Source organism: Aotus nancymaae, unplaced genomic scaffold (genome assembly GCF_030222135.1).
Source record: "Aotus nancymaae isolate 86718 unplaced genomic scaffold, 86718_ANA_hifiasm-v0.15.2.pri h1tg000108l, whole genome shotgun sequence".
In the NCBI taxonomy this organism is placed as follows: domain Eukaryota; kingdom Metazoa; phylum Chordata; class Mammalia; order Primates; family Aotidae; genus Aotus; species Aotus nancymaae.
Window position 1 is genome coordinate 36,409,937 of NW_026988523.1, and position 22,714 is coordinate 36,432,650.

Sequence of the window (22,714 nt, forward strand, 5' to 3'; positions counted from 1 at the left end):
CTCCTGGCCTCAAGTGATCCTCCCATCTCAGCCTCCTAACGTGCTGGGATTATAGGCATAGCCACCACACTTGGACTGAAAAATTGTATTTCTATACATCAGCAGTGAACAATACAAAAATGAAATTAAGAAAACAACATAATTTTAATAGCAGCAAAAGAATAAAATATTTAGGAATAAATTTAACAAAATAAGTGCAAGACCTATATACTAAAAACTACAAAATATCACTGAAAACAATTAAATGAAAAGACATCCATGTTTACAGAGTGGAAGATTTAAGATTGTTAAGATGGCAACATTCCACAGATTGATCCACAAATTAAATGAAATCCCTATTAAAATCGCAACTTTTTTTGAAATTGAGAAGTTGACCCTAAAATTCATATGAAAATGAATAGCTAAAACAATTCTGAGAAAGAATCAAGTTGTTGGACTCATATTTCCTGATTTCAGAATCTACGCGAAAGCTACAGTAGGCAAGTCAGTATGGGACTAGCATAAGGATAGACATAGATCAATAAAACAGAACATCCAGAAATAAGCTCTCACATTTATGGTCAATTGATTTTTGACAACGGTGTCAGGACAATTCAATGGAGAGATGATAGCCTTTTCAATAAATGGTGCTAAGACAACTGAATATCCACATGCAAAAGAATGAAGCTAGATAGACCCCTGCCTCACATTATATATAAGAATTAACTAAAAATGGATCATTGACCTAACTGTAAAACTCTTAGAAGAAAACATAGGAGAAAATATTTGTGACCTTGAGTTAGGCAGTGGTTTTCCAGACGTGACAACAAAAGCACAAGCAACAAAATAAAAAATATATAAAAACCAGACTTCGTCGAAACAGAAAAACTTTGTGTTTCAAAGGACATCATCAAGAAAGTGAAAAGACAAACCACAGAATGGGAGAAAATATTTGCAAATCACATATCCGGTAAGGGACTTGTGACCAGAATATATAAAGAACTCTCACAAATCAACAATAAAAACACAACACAATTTAAAAATGGGCAAAGATCTGAAAAGGTACTTCTCCAAAGAAGACATACAAATGGCCTATACGCACATGAAAAGAGGCTCAATATCATTAGTTATTAAGGAAATGCAAATCAAAACAACCAGATACCATTTTACATCTACTAGGATAACTAGAACAAAAATAATGGAAAATAACAAGTATTGGTGAGGATGTGGAGAAATGAGAAGCTTAATACATTGCTGGTGGGAAAGTAAACTAGTGTAGTCACTTGGCAAAATAGTTTGGCAGTTCTTCAAAATGTTAAACACACATATGCTATATGACCCAGGAATTCCACTCCTAGGTATATACCCAAGAGAAGTGAAAACTTCACACAATAACTTGTACATGAAGGTTCATAGCAACAGTATTTACAAAAGCCAGAAAGTAGAAAACTACCCATATGTCCATCAACTGATTAACAGATAAATAAAAGATGGCATATCCACACAATAACGTATTAACTGGCAATTAAAAAAAGAATGAAATCCTGATACATGCTACAACATGCAAGAACCGTGAAATCATTACGCTAAGTGAAAGAAGCCAGTTACAAAGACTTCATGTTGTGTGATTTCATGTATGTGAAATATTCAGAATAGGCAAATTAGATTGACGGCTAGCTGGGGCAGGGATGAAGGAGTGGGGAGCAGGAAACGGGAAGAGTGTGGGGTTTCCATTTGGGATACTGAAAAATTCTAAAACTAGGATGTGATAATGGCATAACTGTGAATATACTAAAAATCACTTAACTGTAGAATTTAAATGGATAAATTTTATGATATGTGAAATATATTTCAAAAAAAGTATAACACAAACGAAATAAGCAAAACAACCAGCCCTCTACTTCCATGCTTTTCTGGTTTTACAGCTAGGAAGAAAAAGTTTTTCCTAGTACTCTGATAAGAGATTCTCAGAAGACAGTACTTCCTTACCATCTAGTCTGGATAGATACCTGTTGTTCATATATCCAAAGAAAGTAGTTTCTCTGTCTAGGAACTAGTTCAGTATTTTTGCCAAATCATCTATGTTGACTCTAAATAAAAAGAGAACCTACCTCACAGGTTTGCTGTTGAGTATTAAACAACATTTAGAACAGTGCTTGGTGTATAGTAGATGCTATGTAAGTTTTAGTTGCAATCATCACCACCATCCTCATCATTTCTGGGCCATTCATTCAACAAAACTGACTGTCTAATATACATGAAGAAACCTATTACAGCTAGGTCTCAGGGAGAAAAATAAAATAGGGCACAAGTCAGATTCCCCTTCCCTGTCTGGTACAAAGTCACCGCAGGTCTTTAGATAAGGGTACATTTTTAGGGGGTTGTTGGGGCAGTGATGTGGAGGGGGAGGTATTTGAAGCTGACAGGCCAAAAATATTCATGTGAATGCTTCATCCTTTGCTCTGCTATCTAGTCCTGGATGCCTACAACTGATACCTCTACCTAGACCTTTAGCCACTGTAGCTCTGTCCTTTAGAAATCTGGTTTATTTGTAGGGCTGAATTCCATTTCCCTTCCATCATGTACTTGGGTCTGTCCCCAACTCCTCATACCTCCCGACTATCCCACACACACACACCAAGAACCTTCTCTGGTGGGTGGGTTTCTTTCAAAGGCAATTTTGGTTTTCCCTGTACCACTGTCAGTAGCACAGCCATGTCTCATGTCTACTCATTGGATGCCTGGCAAAAACTCCTGCTTCTTCCTCAAGCCCCTATTAATTCCTCAAACGTTAACCATTAGCTTCTTGGTGAAGCATTTCCCTGCCTCTCCCGAGCAGTGGCTGCTGACACCTTCCTTCTGGCCCCAGCTTTACTTGGTATTCTCCCTCCCTCTATTATAACACCTTTCATTCTGTATAGCAAATCTCCATGTATGGGTGTCTCTCCTGCAACCCACTTTGAATTCCTTTTCTTCCCTTAATTTTCATGACTTTCACTCCTATCCCCACCTCCACTACTCACACCCAGAACTACATTTTGGATCTTGACATTGCTCACAATACTTCCACCTTCGAAGACACAGGCTCCAGTTCCCCCTCATACTTTCAGTCTCTTCATGGTGACATCACCAGATCCTTGTGTTTTCCTCCCAGGCATCAACCTCCTCTCAGCTTCTCTTCTTTTCAGCCTGAATTCCACAGCTGATCACCTAAGGCAGCAGTCCTGATTCCTTTGTATCCCCATCCTCTCACCAAATTTGTCCAACAAATAGCACAGTAGCAAAGCTCCCATTTTCGGGCTTTACTTTGACTTTGTTAGCTGCACTCAGCTAGGGAAAAATTGCACCACTGTGTGATCTAACATGCAGATTCAAGGCCTCCAGCCTTGCTCGGACCTTCAGTGCTTCCAGTCAGGGTTTTATTAGTGTTTCCATTACCTTTTCCATGACCTTCCATCATAACTCTAAAACTTTATAGCTCTCCTCAGCCTCCATATTTAAAGCCCGCCCTCTTCCTATCATTAGAGTGTATTGCTTCTTACCACATAAAAACAACTGGAGCCTTTAGGCATTGTTCTTCCTCGACTTCCTACCTCTACCTACAAGTTCCTCACACTCATCTTAGCCTTTTCTGTCTAGTTCACGGTCAAATCTCACTCATACCCCTTCTAAATCTTCAAGATTTAATTCTATTGGCTCTACCTCCTCAGCCCATAAATTTATCCAATTCTTTTTCTCTCTCTCTTTTTGAGACAGGGTCTTGCTCTGTTGTCCAAGTTGGAGTGTAGTGGTGTGATCATAGCTTACTGCAGCCTCAATCTCCTGGGCTAAAGTGATCCAATTCTCTCTTAACCCAAGGAAAAAATATTTCCTTGACCCAACAAGCCCCTCTAGCTATAACCAATCAACCAATCTATGTTCTCCACTTCTCATCCAGACTCCTGGAAAGAGCTGTACATCTACTGTCTCCAGTTTCTCACCTCACACTCACCCCTCAATCCACTGCAATCTGGCTTCTGCCTCTAGAACTCTGATGAGATTGTTTTCAGTAAGATTACCAACAGCCCCTCAACCGAGAAGTTGAGAGCATTTTCTTTTCCAGATCTCATCTAACTGGACCTCTCTCTGCATGCAACAATGTTGATTCCTCTCGCTTTCACACTTGCTACTCTAATCCTACCCTTCCTTAGGAGACAGTGCCTACTCTCCTTTTAACCAACATTTGTAACAATGCAGACTCCTCATTCCTGTTTTCAGCCTTTAGTGTCTCTCAGGTTTCAGGCTCCATGTGTGACTTTCTGGGGTACAACTCGGCCAATAGATGCTCAAACTCAACTCAGTGCACTGACAAACTCGTCTCCATGCACTGCACCTCTGTCCTCTTGTATTCCCTCACCCTCTAGGTAGGAACTTTGGCAATCAATCTTGACTCTTCCTTTTCTGTGACCACACAGTCCGTTAAACAATAAATCCCGACAATCTGATACAAATGTCTATGCTTCTCATTTTCCCCTCTACTTCAGGAATTTCAGAGACTGCATGATATAGTGGTTAAGAGGACAGAACCTAGGGCCAGACTGCTTAGATTTGAACCCTAGTTCCACTACTTACCAGCTGTGTGACTTGGGTAAGGTACTTAATGCTCTCTGTCTCATTACACACAGCTATGAAATGGGGACACTCACAGGCTGTTATGAGGATTAAAAAAATTATTATGTGCAAAGTGCTTAGAACAGTGCCTGGTACATAAGTACTATATGAGTATTTATCAAACAAAGAAGCAACCCCACTCTCCTCCTCTGGCTGGGTTATCTTTACCCTGCTCCTACCTCACAGGGCACATCCCCATCACTACATTCATCTTGTGCTGTAGTTATCTATTTAATGGTCTCTGAGCTATTTGAGGCAGGGATTGTCTTATTCATCTTTGCAGCCTGAAGGTCTACTGCCATAATTACACTCTAGGTCCTCAGTAATGCGCAGTGTGTGTCTGCCAATGGTCACAATATCCTGGAGGGCCTCACCGCATGCAGCACAGGCACATGTGGATCAGTGCCTCTTTCCACTGAAGGAGGCAGAAGCACTGGGAAGGAAGATCAGCCATGGGATTCTTGGCGACCTGGTCCAACAGGCGTGTCTCCCAGGGGGAGCCAGATTCACTCATTCACTCAATCAAAAACATTTACTGAATTTCCACCAGGTGCCAGTCACTTTGCTATTATGGTCCCTGCCCTCTGGGAATTCTCAACTGAGGAAGGGGAGAGATACCTTGTCACAATAGGGGAATTGGAAGAGTGATGTGATGACTACTACAGTCTTAAAAATAAATCAGGAGTGTGAATATCTCTAAGATTTCAGTCAGTAATGAAGCAGCAAAAGAAGAACAGTAGGAAATACGCTTGCCAGGAGTCAGGCTGCCCAGTCAATCATAAATAAGACCTACAGCCCCAGATGCCTATTGTGAGGACTGAATGAGGCCATGCATCCATAACACCCATGACAGGCCTGGCAGGCAACAAAAGGGAGCTACTTCTAATATTATTGTTTTTATTTTTTATGTTTTTTTTTAGACAGAGTCTTGCTCTGTTGCCCAGGCAGGAGTGCAGTGGCGCAATCTCAACTCACCTCTGCCTCCCGGATTTAAGTGATTCTCCTGCGTTAGCCTCCCAAGTAGCTAGGATTATAGGTGCCTGCCACCACACCCAGCTAATTTTTGTATTTTTAGTAGAGACAGCATTTCACCATGTTGGCTAGGCTGGTCTTGAACTCCTGACCTCAGGTGATCCACCTGCCTCAGCCTCCTAAAGTGCTGGGATTACAGGTGTGAGCCACGGCGCCTGGCCTAATATTCCTGTTTTTAAAATTCTTTTTCTCTACTGCTAGGTTATTTGATGTCTGTTCATGGTGTGTGTGATAAGAGTATTGTGATTGGATTTTTAACCGTTTTCATCTTTTAGAGATACATACTGAAAAACTTACAGATAAAATAAGGTCTGTGATTTGCTTCATAATCTGGTGAAGGGTATGTAGGAGTGCAGACAAAATGAAATTGGCATGAGTTGATAACTGTTTGTTCCTTATCTCATCCTACTTTTATTTGTCTGAAATTTTCCATAATAAAGAGTTTTATTATTTATTTATTTATTTTTGAGGCAGAATCTCGCTTTGTCACCCAGGCTGAAGTGCAGTAGCACAATCTCAGCTCACTGCAATCTCTACCTCGTGGGCTCAAGCGAGCCTCCCACCTCAGCCCCCCAAGTAGCTGGGACCACAGGCATGCCCCACCGAATCCAGCCTAGTGAGATTTAAGCTAGAAGCTAAGGCTGCTGCCATACCATGTAAGATTTAAAAGAGAAAATAGAAAGGAGAAGAGCAACTATTGATAAAGATGTATTTCTTTCAGACTCCACATAATAATAAAGCAAATATGGACAATCAGGATGAGGAGGAGGTGGAATTTCTCCAGATAGCTCAGTTTAAACACTTTCTTATCAATGACCTCCAAGTATTCCTCAGGCAGTCATACCCTTCCAGAGCAACAGGGTCTGAAAAGATCATCTCATTGCCCAGATTCTGAACAGTCCTGCCTCTAAATTCTCAGCACACTCTGTATCATAACTACTGTGGCATTTATTACACATACTTGTTAAATTATAATTATTTGTTTATATGTCTGTCTCTTCCATTAATCACTAGTGTCTCACACAGTGGGCACTAAATGTTCACTGAATTAATGAAGAAATGGAGAAAGGGATTTAATAGTCTCTTTTCTTTTGATTTTTTAAAGAATTTCTAGTGAGAGAGCATCTCACTTGCTCCAAAGGTCTAGCAAGAAGTTCTAACAGCCTGATTTTCTCCAAAACTCATAAAACATACAGATTGGAATGAAGAGGTAAAACTGTCATATTTGCAGCAACATGGCTTAGAATCAAATAAGCTGATTCTAAACTAGAGAATTAACAAAAAAGCTATGACAGAACTAATAGGTAAATTTAGCAAGGTTTCAGGATATGAAATCTACATATAAAAATCAACTGTGGGCTGGGCACAGGGGCTCACTCCTGTAATCCCAGCACTTTGGGAGGCTGAGGAGGGCGGATCACAAGGTCAAGAGATTGAGACCATCCTGGCCAACATGGTGAAACCCCATCTCTACTAAAAATACAAAAATTAGCTGGGTGTGGTGGTGTATGCCTGTAGTCCCAGCTACTTGGGAGGCTGAGGCAGGAGAATCACTTGAACCCGAGAGATGGAGGTTGCAGTGAGCTGAGATCATGCCACTGTACTCCAGCCTGGTGACAGAGGAAGACTCTGTCTCAAAAACAAACAAACAAACAAAAATCAACTGTTTATACATACCAACAAAAATAAATAAAAATTGACATTTAAATACTACCAGTTAAAATAGCCTCAAAAATATGAAATACTTAGGGATAAATTTGATAAGAAATGTATAATACTTGACACTAGAAGCTACAAAATGCTGCTGAGAACTTAATAACCTAAATAAAAGAAGAAATACATGATGTTTATAGACAAACTGAATATTGTTAAAATGTCAATTATTTCTATGATCAGAAACTGATCTATGGTTTCTGCACAGTCCCAATCATAATCCCAGAAGGCACTTTTCACAAATTGATTCCAAAATCTATATAGAAATGAAAAAGACCTAGACTACTAAAACAATTCTGAAAACAGAAGAACAACATTGGAAGACTTGATTAGCTGATTTCAAAACATATTGTAAAGCTACAATAATCAAATCAGAATGTTACTGACAGAGCTCAATGGAACACAGTAGAGTCTGGATCACACACATATGATCCACTGATTTTCAGCAAAGATGCCAACACAATTCAATGAGGAAAGAATCTACTTTTCAAGTAATGGTGCCTCATATGCAAAAAATAATAAATTAACCTCAATCTTTATCTCACACACTATACAAACAGTAATGAAGAATAAATCGTAGATCTAAATGTAAGAGCTAGAACCATAAAATGTCTAGAAGAAAACATAGGAGGAAAATCTTAGTGGCTATGAAATTGGCAAAGATTTATTCATTAAATACAAAGAGTACAAACTATTAAAGAAAAACCTGATATACTGGATTTCAACAAAATGAAGAACTTTTGTTCTTCAAAAGACTAAGTTTTCACTGTATGTAAATTTAAACAAGTTTTAAAAGACACTGCTACAAAAATGAAGAAGCAAGCCACAAACTGGGAGTAAATAGTAGTAAAAATATATCTTACAAAGAAATTACAGTTAGAATACATAAAGAACCCTTACAATTCACTAAATGCGTTAATACTAGGCAATATGTCCACTTATAAAATAGATAAAAGACCCAAACAAATACTTCAACAAAAGAAGATATATACATGGCAAACTGACACATATTTATATTTTATATTTTTATTTATATAATACAAATTATTAGTCATCAGGGAAATGCAAATTAAAACCACAATAAGATATTACTATACATATACTAACATGGTTAAAATGAAAAAGACTGAAATTATCAAGTGTTGACCAGGAAACCGAACAACTGGGAATAGCATACATTGCCAGTGGGAATGTAAAATTATAAAACCACTTTGGGAAACAATTTGGAAATTTCTTATGACATTAAACACACATCTACCATATGACCCAGCCATTCTTCTAGGATTTAGACAAGAAAAATGTAAACATGTCTGCACAAAGACCTGTACCTGAATGCTCATAGCAGCTTTATTTGTGGTAGCCCCACGTCCATGAACAGGTGAACAAATATACAAATTACCCATAAAATGGAATAATACTCAGCAATGAAAAATAACACACTATTGATAGACACAACAACATAGATCAACTGGAAAATAATTGTGTTGGGTGAAAAAAGACAAGAAATGAGTATATAGTATATGATTATATTTACATAGAATTACAGAAAATGTGAACTGATCTATTGTGAGAAAAAGAAGGCAAGTAGTTGCCTAGGGAAGGGAGAGGGGAAAAAAGGAGAGAGATGGATTACAAAGGAATGAAGATGAGGAAACTTTTGGAGGTGATGGGTATGTTCTTTATCTTGATTGTGAGGACAGTGTCACAGATGTGCATGTATGTCAAAACACATCAAATTATATAACATAAATGTGAACATTTATTGTACATCAAATATACCTTAATAAAGTGATTAAACAAAAAAAAACAGCATTAAGAAAAAAATTATTCTGGGTCTATATTAGAAACTAAACACTCCCTTACTCAGTTATAGAGATGTAGGCACTCGCTCTTTTTAGTGGTAATATAAGGCTGTCCCATGACATTCTATTTATTGTCCAGGACATAGTGCTGGTAGATCCTAAAATGAGGCTATGATCTTTGAATTTAAAATGGAGGAAAATCATAATATGTACACACACTCTTGCATTTTATCTGTTTGTACATACATAAGATGATTTAATCAATTAATGCACAGGCAAGTTCCAAACACACATTAATGGAGAGGCAACACAAATAATCAGCAAAGACAGACAATTTTTACACAACACTTCCTCATTTGCCTTTGTAATATAATATGAGGTTTTGTTTTGCAGCAGATATATTCTTAGGGATATCAGGCTTTGACTAACATTAAAATGAACTGTCATTTTTTTTCCTATTTTATACTAGAGCAGGAGCTAAGGAGTTCACAAGGATAAATTACAATGCTGATATCGATAAACCAATTGCATTACATGTTGGCACTGAGAATTTAAAAGCATCCATTCCAATTCAAAAGAATTCAAAAGCCAGCAAAATGCTACATACTTCCAGGTAAATGTTTGTCCATGTGTTCCCCACCCACTCTTCCAAGCTGCCCCAAAGAGCCTTTCTGGGTATCTAAATGTGAAATGTGTAATAGGCAGCCTGTGCACACATCAGAAAAGGTGGAGAAAGCAAAAGATTTAATGTTGAGAGTCTGTCTGTAAATTCTCAGCAATTACAGTCTCTGACATGCCATTTGCTCTGTAGGAAGAGGGGAGAGAGAGAGCAATGTGGTGGGGTACACAGTATAGGTTGAAGAGAAGAACATGGAGATTTCAGGCCATGTGGATCCTTGGCCAACAGAACCTGTCCTTAGATGTTTTCAGGTGGGCACTATAGACATGCATCCTTCCAATCCTAAAACCTTTATCAAGTATTTATTTGAGGATGGCAAATGCTGAATATCCAAAAAGAAAGCAGAATCACAGGCATGTCCTTGCCCTGTAATGCTCCTGAATCAAAAAAGAGACAATGACAAAGATATATTTAAAATCAAAATAATAACCATCAAGGATGTAAATTTCACTAGCACCTCAAATGCATCCAATATTAAGCCCTAATTAGGTGGCCATGTGACAGGAGTATTAACAAGACCACCCTCTGGAAGTTTTCAATACAAGACAGTAATAACGGTGTTTCATAAAAGGAAATAGTCTAAATAAATGGAATCAACTGTGGGTTATAGATGCTAAACAAGGGGCCATGTGAAACTGTGGATAAAAAGACTAAATTCAAAAGTCTTGCATTCCTGTTCCAGGTTGACACTATGTGGTCACAGGCAAACAACTTACGCCTCAGTTGCTTCATATGGACCCTAATCCCATAGGGTTGTTTCAAGGATCAAACGAGACTCTATTTGCAAAAATCCTCATCAAAATATCAGCAAATTGAATCCAGCAACACCGATAAAGTATTCTTTATCATGACCAAGTGGGGTTCATCCCAGGAATGCAAGGTTGGTTTAACATATGAAACTCAATTTGTGTAACACACTATATTAAGAGATTAAAGAACAAAACCATGATCATCTCGATAGATGTAAAAAGAACATCTGACAAAATCCAACACCCTTTTATAATAAAAAACATTCAGCAAACTAGAAATAGAAATCCTCTACCTGATGAACATCATGTATAAAAAAGCCAAAGCTATCATACTTAATGGTGAAAAACTGAATGCTTTCTCCCGAAGATCAGGAATAAACTAAGGATGGCCACTCTCACTACTTCTGTTCAACACTGTACTGAGTCTAGCCAGGGAAATTAGACAAGAAAAAGAAATAGCCATCCAGATGGGAAAGGAAGAAGAAAAACTTATCTCTATACATGGAATGATCTTGCATATAGAAAATCTAGGGAATCCACAACAAAACCTATTATGATAAAAATAAAGTCAGCAAGGTTGCAGGACGCAAGATCAAGATAGAGAATTCAACTATATTTCTATATATTAGCAATGAAAAATCTGAATGAAATTAAGAAAACAATTACATTTGCAATAGCACTAAAGAGAATACAATACCTAGGAATAAATCTGAGAAAAGAAGTGCGAGACTTGTACACTCAAAACTAAAAACCATCATTGAAAAAAGTAAAGACCTGAATAAATGGGAAGACATCCACGTTTACGGGTTGGAAGGTTTAAAATTGTTAAGATGGTACTACTCCACAAAGTTATCTACAGATTTGATGCAATCCCTATCAAAATTCCTGTTGATTTTTTTAATAGAAATTGACAAGCTGATCCTAAAATTCATATGGAAATATAAGTGACTCAGAATGGCCATAATGATCTTAAAAAAAACTCAAAGTTGGAGAACTCACATTTTCTGATTTCAAAGCCTATTACAAAGCTACAGTGTGGCACTGGCATAATGACAGAGATCAATGGAATGGAACTGAGAAACCAGAAATAAGCCATCACATTTATGGGTCCACTGATTTTCAACAAAGGTGCCAAGACAATTCAATGGAGAAAGAATAGTCTTTTCAACAAATGGTGCTGGAACAACCAGCAGAAGTATGAAGTTGGACAACTATCTCATGCCATACATAAAAATTAACTCAAATGGACCACAGACTATAAGAGTTAACTACGGAACTCTTAGAAGAAACATGGGAGTATATCTTTGTGACTTCTGAGGTAGGCAATGGTTTCTCAGACATGACACCAAAAGCATAGCAACAAAAGAAAAAAGAAATTAGACGTAATTAAAAAGTCTTGTGTGTCAAAGGACATCCTCAAAAAAAGTGGAAAGACACTCCATGGGATGGGAGAAATTATTTGCCAATCATATGTCTCTGACAAGGGTCTAGTATCCAGAATCTATAAAAAGCTCTTAAAACTCAACAATACAGGGACAAATAACCCAAATAAAAAATGGGCAAAGGATGTGAACAGAAATTTCTCTAAATAAGATATACAAAGGGCCAATAAGCACATAAAAAGATGTTCAGCATCATCAGTCATTAAATAAATGCAAATCAAAATGAGATACTACTCTATGCCCACTGTCCAGCTATAATAAGATGACAGATAATAGGCTGGGCACTGTGGCTCACGCCTGTAATCCCAACACTTTGGGAGGCCGAGGCGGGCAGATCACCTGAGGTCAGGAGTTCGAGCTCAGCCTGGCCAACATGGTGAAACCCCATCTCTACTAAAAATACAAGAATTAACCAGATGCAGTGGTACACACCTATAATCCCAGCTACTCAGGAGGCTGAGGCTGGAGAATAATTTGAACCCGGGAGGTGAAGGTTGCAGTGAGCCGAGATCATGCCACTGCACTCCAGCCTGGGTGACATCAAGACTCTACCTTAAAAAAACAAACAAATCATAAAAAAAAACAAGATGGATAATAACAACTACTGGAGATGATGTGGAGAAACTGGAAGGCTCACAAATTGCTAGTGGGAATGTAAAATGGTGCAACCGCTTTGGAAAAGTTTGGTAGTTCCTCAACGTGCTAAACACAGAGTTACCATATGATCCAGCAACTCCCCTCCTACATACACAACCAAGAGAAATAAAAATATATGCTCACATAAAACTTATACACAAATGTTCATGCAGCATTATTCATAATAGCCAAAAAGGAGAAACAAACATCCATCAACTGATGACCAGATAAACAAAAAGTGGTATATCCACACAACAGGACATTAATTGGCATAAAAACAATGAAGTATTGACACATGCTACAACAAAATGAACCTTGAAAGTATCATGCTTAGTGAAAGAAGCCAGACACAAATGGCCACATTTTGTATAATTCTATTTACATGTAATGTCCCAAATAGGCAAATCCATAGAGACAAGGTAGACTAGTGGTTGCCTGGGACTGCAGGGAGGGGGAATGGAAAGTGACTGTTAATGGGTTTGAGGTTTATTTTTGGGGTGATGAAAATGTCTGAAATTATAGACAGTGATAATGGTTGCACAACCTTAGGTGAATCTTATGGCATATGAATTATATCTCGAGAAGCTGTTATACAAGAATATATATGAAAATACTCAAACGATAAAACTGCAAGTACTGCACATACACAAGGGATTATTATGATACAAAATAAATGGCTATGGATTGTGAAGTCATGAAGGTTAGATGAAGTAGCAATTAAATCAGCCAATTCACTAATCCTCAAAAAACATCAGCCTGCGATGTTATGTAAATATGTTTCAATGTATTTATATCTAGACTTGAGGGCACGTTTATAATAATCTCCTTTTCATCTTTGACCAAAAGCTGTATCAAAGATACAATGCATGGGGGAAAGGAAAAAAAAACACCACACAGGAACCTATCTTTCTCCACAGTTAAAGAAGTTTGTATCTGTGCCACAGTCAAAACAACAGATTTTTAACTCCATAATTATGCCCATCATCTCTTGACTAGATTACTGTAATAGTTTAATAGTTCTCTCATGTTTTCTCTCGAACCCCCTGTCTATTCATAACACCAGAAAAAAACTTTTTAATATGTGTCTTAGATATGTCACTCCTCTGGCATCTGGAGTGATTATTCCGTTCCTATTTTTTGAACACATACCCCATGTTAACTATATGCTTATAAATTAAATCCCTACAACCTCTGTCTAGCACAGTACAGAACATCAACTTAGGATCTATGAACATCTCTTGCTGAAGTCAATTAATTGCCAAATAAGACCTGAAAGTAAATCAGAAAGAAGGGGAGATTTATTATCTCTACCAAACCTATGGTACAGACAGTAAGCACTCCTGTTGTGGGCTGTGGTGCCTTTACTCTGCCCTTCAAGTGAAGCTGCTGCTTCCAGGTTCTTAGTTCTTTTGCAGGTGCCTTTCCAACAAGCTCCTGGTTCCCTAAAGGCAAGTACCACTTGTCTGTATTATCTTCCCCAATGCATGTCGAAGAGAAATGAGCACACAATACAAAGCAGGTGTAGATGCTGACTGAAACAATGGTAGCTGAAATGAGACGGGGTATAAATCTAGTAGAGAGGGAAAAAGGACCTTGGATTCCAGGAGGATCAGGGCTGCCAGCTAGTTATCGCATCCCTCCCTCCTCACCACCCCTCCCCTACATCTTCCTGAACATGCAGGTTCCTAGCCTGAGTTGGTAATCTTTTTGCCCTAGCCAATTTATTTTCTAATCTTGTAGCTTTCATATAAAGGGTTCTCTGTGAGATTGATGATGACAGACTGGGCAGCCACACAGATGAGCAGGCTCCCCTGTTAATTACTATTAGGGAGGGAAGGGACTCTATTCATGGGAGGACAGATAAAGGAGCTGAGTTATATCAGAAGGGGCCAATTTTAAAAGCTGGAAAGAGCTGTCAAAAAAGTGTGTCCTAGAGGAACCCAGGCAGAAGGAAGGAGAGGAGAAAAGGGAAACTAAGTCACTTGGCGGGAGATGGCTCCTTCATCATGCCCAGGCTGTTCCTCACAAGTCTGTGATGAGGGTAGGTATAACAATAGATAGAAAGCGCTTTGAAGAATAAAAACGCTGTATAATGCTTGGTACTGAAAGGATTATTATATTAAGTGGATTCTTATCCTTTGCCTGGTTTATATCCTGGTTCTTGCAACAGCAGCCTAACTACACTCACCAAGTATTTGATCATCAAGACAGGAAATAAAATGAAGCCAACTCTCAGTGAAGAGTCCCTGACGACATAAGTATCAATCTGCAGTCAGGAGAGGATACCAGCAGAGTCAGAGGCAGAGACAGCATCGGTTTTGCATCTGCCTGTTCTCTACTCCACCAAAGAAAAGAGAACTTTAAAGTTACCATTTTGGGAGATTCTTTTCTCTACTTTGTCTAGCTACCTTCCTGTCCTTTTGCCCATCCTGTGCTTCCTATTTTATTAAGCACTATTTCTCAGACTGTCTTCCTAGATCACACTCACACACACGCACGCACGCACGCATGCACGCAGTTTCCCCTAATGGGAGTGCAATTTTTCAAATTAACCAAGCTCACAGGGTGCCCAAGCAACACAATCTCCAGGGTAAACAGTCAAAGCAGCAGAGGCAAGACCATGCAAGGAAAACAAAGCTCTGAGTCCCAGATCACCCAGATGACTATAATAGAGAAGGTAGAGCTAGAATTGTAGAAGAAAGAGATTTCATCAGAGTTCAGTACCCTCAACAAAGACTAGAAGGTAGAAGGCAATTTCCGAGACCCAGTGGGGCCAAATCAGAGGCCTTCCTCAAGCAAGGAGAGGAAGCTCAGGATTTAGGGTCAGAGCATAGGTTCAATACTATGTGATTTCAGGTACCAACTCCTGGGAGCCTCAGCTTTTCTTATCATAAAGGAGAATAATAACCATAACAGCTACGTTTCAGACTGCCTGTTCTTAAAGCACTTTCCAAAATCAGTAAAGTGCTGAACAAATGCTAATTGTTATGATGGATTTCTCCTAAGCCACCATCTATCAGTCATGCCTAGATGTGATAGAATGTGAGAAAACAAAGGGGTGGAATGTGGGTTTCCCTAAAGTGCAGGATGGACCAGGGTTGGAGGTCAGTCTGAAAAAGCGTGAGAATTTTTAACGCAGAGAGAACCAGTCAACATTTGATCACTAGTTGATTAAAGTTATTGAAAAAACCTTAATTGGAGATTTTTAGTAAACTCTTTCAGGTAGCTGGTCCACATTACTTAAAGTGCTGGATTACAGGGTGGAGTGGCTCACTGTAATCCCAGCACTTTAGGAGGCCGAGGCAGGAGGATTGCTTGAGCCCAGCATCACTTGAGACCAGCCTGGGCAACATGGCGAAACCCTGTCTCTACAAAAAATACAAAAATTAGCTGAGTGTGGTGGCATGTGCCTGTAGTCCCAGCTACCCAGGAAGTTGAGGCTGCAGTGAGCCAAGATCAAGATAGTGCCACTGTACTCCAGTCTGGCTAACAGAGTGAGACCCTGTCTCAAAAAAAAAAAAAAAAAAAAAAAAGCAGTACTGTCTGGTTGTGGGTACTGTGGGAGTATTTACAGGTAACAGAGGCACAAGAAAAGAAAATATAATCGGATGTCATACAAAACTCAAAAGGGACCTACATGGTGAGAACTATAGGAAAAAGAAGAAACCCACATCAAGGAGAGTTAAGGTACGACTTCACTAGTAAGTTAATTTTGGACTGGTATTTGAAGGAGAGGAGGGACAAAAATTAACAATAAAGGAGTTAAATAATTGTGGCAAATGAATTTTCCAAAAGTAACTGCAACAGTAGCTCCCAACCCTGACGCTTTTCCAGAGCCTTACCACTGCCCATCAGAGGTGGTGTCTATGTCTTCTCCCCATCCTGGGTTGGCCTTTGTGACTGCCTCAACTAACAGACCCCCCAGGCTAGCTCATCAAGACATCACCTCTGCAAACGTCTTGTGATGCTTGCTCTGAGAGCCTTCACCCTCCTTGTAAGAAGTCAGCTACTCTGAGGTTGCCATGGAGAAAGATAATCTAGAGATTCCAGAGAAAGGGTGGCGGGGAGAGAAACAGAGACCCCTGAAGAGCTCTAGCTGTTTCAAGCCCCAGCTGTTTGAGTCCTCCCAGCAAGGGTGCCAGAGTGAAGAAGCCTTTGGAAGCCTAGCCCTGTCCCTATATGACGACAACTGCATGAGAGACCTCAAGTGAGAACAACTGCTTGGCTCAGCCCAATCAACCTCCAGAATTCTGAACAAAATAAATGATTAGAATTATGTTAAGCCCCTGTTGGGGAGCAACGGATAAACTGAACAATACTGGTCTGTACAAAAGCTCTAAGAGCAGGACAGGCAAGTCACATCCAGGGTATGGGGAACTGGCTTGCCAAGTGGAGACAACAAGACATGAAGTAATGATATAATAATAATAGCTGACATTTATTGAATTCTTAACTACATTAGGCATTTTGCTAAGCACTTCACATGCATTATTTTTATTTAATCTTCAGAGGAACCTCATGAAAGAAATACTTTTTTTCCTCGTTTTCCAAAGGGGAAAACAGGCTTAGAAGGGTTAAGTAGCAGGAAACCTAGATTGATTCAACATAAAATTCATACCCCTAATAACCAGACTGGACTGCAACATAGTGGTGAGTAGAACCCTAAAAGAGTGACTAAATTACCAAAGATTAAATAAATTAGATTTGAATGAATCTCAGAGATCAAATCCAACTTTCCCACTTTACAATCGATAAAAGTAAAGCCAAGAAAGGTTAAATGACTTAGCTTAAAACTGTATCCATTCCTCAACAACAAAAGCACAAATAACCCAAATTTTTAAATTGGCAAAGGATCTAAGTAGACATTTCTCCAAAGAAAATATGCAAATAATCAACATAAAAGATGCTTGGCATCTTTAAGCACTAAGGAAACGCAAACCAAACCACCGTGAGATACCACTTCACCCCCACAAGGCTAGTTAAAATCAAAAAGAAAGACAGTAAGTGTTGGTAAAGATAAGGAGAAACTGGCTGGGTGCAGTGGCTCATGCCTGTAATCCCAGCACTTTGGGAGGCTGAGGTGGGTGGATCGCTTGAATCCAGAAGTTTGAGAACAGCTGGGCAACATGGTGAAACTCTGTCTCTACTAAAAATACAAATAACTAGCTGGGCGTGGGGGCGTGCACCTGTTGTCCCAGCTACTCAGGAGGCTAAGGTGGGAGAATCACCTGAGCTCGGGAGGTCAAGGCTGCAGTGAGCCGAGATTGTACCACCGCACTCCAGCCTGGGCAACCGAAGTGAGACCCTGTCTCAAAACAAAAAAAAGATACAGAAAAACTGGACCCTCACATATTGCTTGTGGGAATGTAAAAGGGTGCAACCACTTTGGTTTTTGTTTTTGAAACGGAGTCTCACTCTGTTGCCCAGGCTGGAGTGCAATGGCACAATCTCAGTTCACTGCAACCTCCGCCTCCCAGGTTTAGGCGATTTTCCTGCCTCTCAGCCTCCTGAGTAGCTGGGATTACAATTACTTGCCACCATGCCCAGCTAATTTTTGCATTTTGAGTACAGATGGGGTTTCACCATGTTGGGCAAGCTGGTCTTGAACTCCTGGCTTCAGGTGATCCACCTGCCTCAGCCTCCCGAAGTGCTTGGATTACAGGTGTAAGCCATCGTGCCTGGCTGTGCAACCACTTTGGAAGACAGTTTGGCAGTTCCTCAGAGTTCCCAAATGATCAGCAAGTCCCCTCCTAGATATACACCCAAGAGAAATGAACACTATGTCCACATAAAAACCTGCACACAAATGTTCTATCAGTAGTATTATGCATCATAGTCAAAAAGTGGAAACAACCCAAATGTCTACGAACCGATAAATGGATAAACAAAACGGAATCTATCCATACAGTGGGATATTATTCAACCATAAAAAGAATGAAGTTCTTTTTATACATACTAAAACATGGTTAAATGTTTAAAATATCATGCTAAGTGAAGGAAGCCAGACACAACAAACCACAGACTGTATTATTACATCTACATGAAATGTTCAGAATAGGCAAAACCATAGAGACAAAAGTAGATTAGAGGTTTTCAGGGGCTGGGGGAAGCAGGCAATGAGGAGCGACTGCTAACGGGCCAAGGTTTCTTTGGGGGTGATTAAAATGTCCTGGAATTAGACAGTGATGATGGCTGCAAAACTCTGTGAATATACTAAAAATCACTGAACCGTACACTCTGAAGCACTGGATTTTATGGTACGGTATATCTCAATAAAGCTGTTAACTAAAAAAACTGTATCCTTTTTTTCAGTAAAACTATCCTGAGCATCCATTCACTACACAGTCCCAGGCACCACAGTGTACATACACAAAGACAGGGTCCCTGAGTAGCTTAAAGATGCTGCACTGCTAAGTGGTAGAGTGCCGAGCCACTTTTGAGGAGACTGCGTCTTTCCCAGCCTCACTGAAACTTTACCAGGCCTCAGCGTGCCACTCTCCCCACCATTAACCAATGAAGAGGCAAAAGACAGGGAGTTATCCTCTTCTCAGACAGTGAATGCAAACCTCGGGTCCTAAAGGGGCCATGGACAAGGAGATTGTGTTGGGAAGGGACAGAAAAACTTGGGGGACTTGACTCCTGGTTTATCTACCTCTTTCTTAGAGGTTATCTTTCACTACTTTCAGGCAAATCTGATGTCTGGCTCCCTTAAGAATTACACATTTTTACCACCAAGCCTTGACAGGGGTACAGGAAAAGAGGAACAGCACTAGGTGAGGGCTCAGTAGGCACAGAATTTTTTTTTTTTTTTTTTTTTAATTCCAACTCCATTACTTTTTAGTTTGTAGACCTTAAGCAAGTTACTAAAGCCTCCTGGGCATGTTTCCCTATCTATAAAATGAAAATGAAAATGCTTGCCCTGGACCACCTCAATGAGATAATGGACAAAAGACACTTTGCCAATGACATACTGTGCTGCAGAAATACAAAGAAGCCTCATTATCACTGCACTCTTATCTTGGTCCTCAAGCTTTCATCCTTCTCTTCCCATGAATTATGTCCCCCTCCCAACTTTAAAAACTGACTTCTCTTCTTGACTGCAATTCCTCCCTTAAACCTGTCACATCTTTCCTCCTGCCTCTCCCACAGCAGTCACAAACCCAGGTCTTACAAAATGCATTTATACATTGGATCACAACTAATCATAATAATTTTATACACTTGCTTGTTGTCTGTCTTGCCCCCAACAGAACAAAAGGTCCAGTGTATCTATCCCCAGTGCCTGGAATGTTGCCTAACATGTAATATGTATTCGGTAAATGTGTTAAATGAATTTTAAAATTCCCATAGGCCAGACCAACAAATGGGAAGTAAGATCTTAATGAGGGAGTGGTCTCTCCCCCATATCCTGCCCAGTTCTTCCTCAACCTGCCAGGCCTCAAGTTCAGGATGAGTAAAAGGACATGTCTCCAGGCATGAGCTACAGCAGAAGTGTAGCTATCAGCCCTGAACTAGACTGAGCTAAGAGAACTAGGATTTCCTCTGGGTTTTCGATTGCTTAATTAAATGATCCTAAGGCCCGAAGTGTTATTTAGGAAACCCTCAGGCACAGGAATTTCCAGGCCGTGTCACGTACCTACCACTACCTTGTGACCCACACCTGCATCTCAGACTCAGAGCCATCGGTCTGGAGAACCTGAAAATGATGAGAAATGGCCCCACTGATGCACAGGGCAAAAAGAAAAGCAGAAGAGGAGGAAGAGGCTTGAAGGTCAGGGGACTCTCAGAAACCACAGTTGTGTGGTCCTGAACCCAATTTCAAGGGAAGTGGCAAAGGCTCTAGAATAGAACCCCAGAACTGCATGGGATCCCTACTCCCACCCCTTGAGCAGAGAAGCCATAGTGGGGGTGTGGACTCCCGCAGGGGTAGAACAACCGACCACTCTGTGGAAGCGGTTCTGGGGCCGTAAGCTCTAATGCAGGAACCACGTTTTAAGAGCTCTAACAACATGCTAAGAAGCAACAATGACATTCCAAGGATCCTTCCCAGTGTAAAATTCAGAACCTGGGATGAGTTTCAGGAAATTTATTCTCTCTCTTAACCCAAAACTGAATTATTAAAATTATGTATATTTGATTTTGACATTTACTATAAGCTTTGACATTTATCTAGTGTATGACTCTTCTGGGCTTTAATTTTGAAATCACAAAAAAATCCTGTAAACCCACCATCCTTAGAGATCTCTAGTAGACAGGATTTATTTGCATCTGTGTCAGAGGTAAGCAGAAATGGGCTAAGCAAGGTTTCCCAGATGGGGAGCTTATGTTAAGCTTACAAAACGACCAGTCTGCTCCAAGGTATTCACAATCCACTGAAGCAACTCCCAGCAGAGTAGAGCCACTAACAAGTTTTGAAATAGACAATGAACAAAAGTTCTGTTCTAAGAACATAAAAAGAGTCTGTTAAGAGCATGGATGTCATAAGGCAGTGACTCTGGAAGCAGAGAATGCCAGCAGTGGCATCATCTGGGAAGTTGCTAACAACGCAGATCCTCAGGCCCCAACCCCAGCTCAAATACAGAGTCAGAACATTTGGGATGGGGCCCACAGACCTGTATTTTAACAAGTTCTCCAGCTGATTCTAAAGTATTCTAAAGGTTGAGCACCTCTGACCTAGGGTAATACGTCCCTACCTTAAAAAAAATTAAAGTCCTACTGATAGGACCAGGAGCTATATTTATTTTTCCTTTCTGAAGAAACTTGATGAAAGAACTGACTAGCCTGTGTCCATCAGCATTTCCTCACCTCCTGTTCTCACTTGGATCCGCTGCAAACTGGCTCCTACCCTTGCTCCTGCCCAGATATCACTCACCGAGGTCATGAACATCCTCCTAGTTACTAAGTCCAGGCATTTCTCTGTCCTTTTTGTCCATGACCTCTTAGAAGAACTTGACATGGTTAATCCCTCCCTCCCTTCACTCCAGAGGCTCCTCACTGCCCTGGCTCGGTCACTCCCTGCCAGTCTCTTCTGCAGGCTCACCTTCCTTCACCTCCCTTTTAAATGTATGCCTCTCAGGGTTCTGTGCACAGCCCTCTCCTCTCTCTATACCCTGCCCCAGACAGTCTTATGCCTCCACTGCTCTGGCCAGGTGTTGATGACCTGCTAATGTGATTCTCTATCCCAGAACACCTTCCTGACCTCCAGCCCAAGCTCCAGTTGCCTGCTGAACATCTTTCCTTGGATCTCCCACAGGCACTTCAAACGCACCATGTCCAAAAGGATGCTGACCCCTATCCTCCTCTCTCCCTCAACCATGTTATGTTCTTCCTAGAGTTCCTTTTCTTTCTTTTTTTTTTAATACAAAATTTATTCTTAAATGTACAACAGTTCCAAGACAACACTTAATTCCAGCTATAGGTGGCAAAAGATGCTATGGCAGGGAATACAGATGTTTAAATATAGATGAAATAAAGGGTCACCGTCTCCTCAGGGACAAGAACAGCTTACTTTTTGCCAGATTTCTTAGTTCCACCTGTGGCCAGGGGCCACTTCCGCTCAGCCTTTGCTTTAGCTCTTCGAGTTTCTTCTGCTCTTCTTTTCGTTTCTGCTTGAAAGCCTGATCTTCCTTGTCCATCTCCTTGGCCTGCTTCTTGGGCTGTTTCAGGGTCTTCTTCTTGCCACCTTCCTGGCCGGACACGGCGCCTGCCCCCTAGAATTCCTTTTCTTATTGAATAGTACTACCCAGGAGCCCAAGATAAGAGTAAGGGTGTCATCCTTGCCCCACACTCTCCTTCATCCCCATATAATCCTTGCCTTTCCCATGCCCACATAATCAACTTCATAATCTCTGATCTCTCATTTTTCTCCATCTCTGCCAAAGTCACTTCTGTAGCAGAGACCACACTCATCTCTTGTCCAGGTTACTGCAAAGGTCTCCTAACCCACCTTCCCTCTCTCCACTTTCACTCTTTTAATCCCATGTCTACATTGTAGTCAGGATGATCTTGCTTTTGTAAAAGCATATCTGATCA

General features: G+C 40.2%; 1 protein-coding gene and 1 pseudogene across 13 annotated transcripts in view; both read right to left on the reverse strand.

Annotated features, from left to right (window-relative positions):
• The window catches only part of ARHGEF11 (Rho guanine nucleotide exchange factor 11), a 112,386-nt gene that overhangs the window by 77,152 nt on the left and 12,520 nt on the right, over positions 1-22,714 (reverse strand). The gene's annotated exons all lie outside the window — the stretch shown is intronic.
• On the reverse strand, positions 19,507-22,505 carry LOC110567565 (translation machinery-associated protein 7-like; annotated as a pseudogene).